The sequence below is a fragment of the Epinephelus fuscoguttatus genome, linkage group LG13, assembly GCF_011397635.1.
Source record: "Epinephelus fuscoguttatus linkage group LG13, E.fuscoguttatus.final_Chr_v1".
In the NCBI taxonomy this organism is placed as follows: Eukaryota; Metazoa; Chordata; class Actinopteri; order Perciformes; family Serranidae; genus Epinephelus; species Epinephelus fuscoguttatus.
In genome coordinates, this window is record NC_064764.1 from 35593502 (window position 1) to 35596756 (window position 3255).

Sequence of the window (3255 nt, forward strand, 5' to 3'; positions counted from 1 at the left end):
ACTGATTTTGGATTCAAACTGTCAATGTTTCAGCCCTATCCTCATCTCTCTGACCTCTAGACTAAAATTTTGCCCTAAATTCTACATTCTGCCTGAAATCCAAACAAGCCGGCCTCTGCTCCTCATCTCTGGCTGATCGTCAGTGGCTTTGCACCCTGATGTATTCAGCTGTTAGCGCAGTGTTATGAGAGACAATATTTAGCCTGTCTCCAGTGCAGAATAAATGGACCTCATTAGCACTCTGAGCTAACTGTCCTAACCTGGATCACTAATGCTCCACTGGCAGAGAACCAGAGGGCTAGCTAATGCTCACACAGCCGGAGCCAGAGTTAACTTTAACGGTGATGATGGCCTCACTAAATTAAATTAATGAGACTCTCGATCATGTGTCAGCTCTGCAGCGCCTGGTGTCATAAAGCTATGAATCTGCTGCTCTTAGAATTAGGTCAGGAACACTGTAACACAACACTGTATAGACTGATAATAAAACAGTGTCTGGTTTGAAATCATGTCCATAAAATCCAACACAGCTTTTATATAATGGAAACTGCATCAGCTGTGAGATAGAGAGTTTGATGATGTGTAGGCCTGTTGTATAAACAATGAACTTTTTATGACCACTGCTCTAGTTTTCCAACCAGAGGAGAAAGTACAGGGAAATCTGTTCACAAGTAGAGCACCAAGAGGTGGCCGTAAGTTCAGTCTGTTGCTGGTTCAGCCTGTTAGGTTTAATATGGCGTTAAGAAGAAAAATCAAAGCATATGAGTGCAAAGGGACTGTGATGAAGACAGCAAGAAAGGTGAGAAAATGTCAAAACAATCAACAAACAAACAAACAAACAAAAAAGCTCTGAAAATTCCTGGGCAGCATTAACCAAGTGTCTTGCATCCTCTTGTGGGCTGATGGACGTCCAAACATAACTATTTTTGATAGAATATTGCTAAACAAAGCATTACCCATGGGAGACTTTGTTGTATGTATGTATGCTGGATTAAGGATTTTAGTCATTCGACGTCTGGATCTTATGATATCAGAGAAACAAGCAGAGTTAATGTTAGCAACCTGATCTCACGCTGAAGTCGTCGAAAACCCATGCTCGGTCAGTGACTTCTGGCGTCAGACACCAACGAGAAATGCCATCCTTCAGCATGATATGCAGCTGGGCGTGTTAAGCAGTGCTTAAAGGACGGACTGAACCCACAGTGCAGACTTCAAATGTTTATTCCTAAAGAACACAAAAGTCCAACAGGTCTGGGAGATGGATTCTGGGGGAAGTCAGGGAGGCAGGGCAGGTGAGGGAATCCAGGGAGGGAGACCGGAGGCAGACTGACAGCGACGGGCTGGGCGAGGCGGAAAAGGAGAGTCGCCGGACTGGAACAAAAGGAGAAAAAAGCTGTGATCAAAAAGAGCACAAAAAAATCACTGTTTTACTAAATCTAACTGATTTAGCGTCTGAGAGTTACCAATGAGGGAAACTGGACGAACTGGCGAAGAGTGAATGCAGAGACCGGGTTTAAATGCAGCAGGAGAAGTGGAGAGGTCATCAGTGGAATCACAGTCAGCTGGGAATGGTAGCAGGTGGAGGTGATGAGGTCGGAAACCCCACCCAGCCAGGAGACAACACAACACACAGAACAAGAGGGAAGGGGAAACAGAGGAGAGCACAGGCTAGAGACAGATAGCAGTTACTGTTTAGCGACATCAGGGGGAAACATGGTAGGACAACAACAAACGTTAAGGGGGCGAAAAGACAAAGTAGGGTGACTGGGAGGGGTGGTGGATGGGTTCAACAACCACCAGCTCCCATTGGAATGTAGAGCCAAACCCAGCTCTTTTTTCGTAAACCTAACCACATGCGTTTTTCTTATTGAAGGAAAAAAACTTCAATTCACAGCGTAGTGCTTTTATTTTGAAAGAGACTGTATGTAAGCTGTAAATTTCCTGTGAAAATGGAGGTGTATTTGAAAGTAGAAAATACAGGCAATAGTTGACATAGTGTCCCAGAACATCAACAACCAACACACCCAGGGTACCAATGTGGAAAGTCCATGACCAAATGTTGACATATGCAACATGGGAGTGAGAACGCGTTGCCCATGACCCTCCCAAACGTCCTGTGCCAGCCAACGAGTGTCAGAGAGACCCTGTTTTTTAAGTTGAAACTGCTTTATTCTTGTTTTTACTTGTTTTTATTATCAGGCCTGTTTGTTTTGAAGAGAAGGAGACCTCTGTGGATAATTCGGCTCCCAGTAAAAACCTCATAAATGATGAACACTGCCTTCCTCGTTAACCTGAAGACGCTTTTCTTCATTTTAATAGCCAGTTAAGCTGCTGAGAGACTTACTTAAAATGTAAAGACAATGCGATGGTTATTACAATGATCAAAAACACTGTCCAAAAAGTAGCCTAATGTATGATGATTTCAAGGAAAGAAAACACTTATCATAAAGCCAACTACTCCTCGCTCCTCCAGAGCTCCACCTTCTTGTCCAAATATGGTCACTTACAGCTCAATGGAGATGGCGATGGTCTAAATGCCAAACTCAGTGCATCAAAATGGAAGTGAACAAACCAATGGGTGACGTCTCCGTGGCTACATTATTGGTATAGTGTGTTATTGTGCTAACCTTCACTATTGTCCCTCTGCAGCTGTTAAAACAAATCCAGATGATACTTCCCGTTGATTATAATCAGCTGTTGCCGTTTCATGGTAAACAATGGAACAACAGTCACGTTTCCTCAGAAGAGTCCTCGTTTGAGTCGCAGCATGGAAAGACTGATCACTTTCTCTTTCATTTCCTCTGACTTTCCACCTTGTTGTATTCTGGTTCCCAGACCTCCGCTACAAAGGGCAATAAAGCTTTCAGTTTCAGAATGAGAGGAAGCGTGGGTTCCCCCCAGCATGCCAAGAAAAGGGTGTGGCGTAAATCAAGCATTACAGCCTTGAGCCTTCCTGATGACATTCATCCTGCATCTGTCTTGTATCATCATCCTCACTTAAAGTTGCACAGCATAAAAAACTCGACTTCCTATAAACCAACTTTTTATTGGGGTGTTTCTTTTAAATTCTGACAGCAGAAGGAGGAAGATACAACAGATGCTCTGTGCAATGAAGAGTTCAAGTGCTGTGTTTACAAGTTGTTTAAAACTAAACTATTGTTTCCATGGGACAGAGTTCAAGACATGTAATGATTGTCGAAGTTCATATCTCTCTCTTTCTTTATACTTTATTAATCCCTGAGGGGAAATTAAAAA

General features: G+C 43.1%; 1 long non-coding RNA gene across 1 annotated transcript; it reads right to left on the bottom strand.

Annotated features, from left to right (window-relative positions):
• Positions 1-453: 453 nt before the first annotated feature.
• On the bottom strand, positions 454-2931 carry LOC125899816 (uncharacterized). The gene is made up of 3 exons (XR_007450776.1): positions 2628-2931; positions 1464-1562; positions 454-1371 (listed from the first exon to the last, which is right to left on the bottom strand). It is a non-coding gene; the product is annotated as an uncharacterized LOC125899816 (long non-coding RNA).
• Positions 2932-3255: the final 324 nt, after the last annotated feature.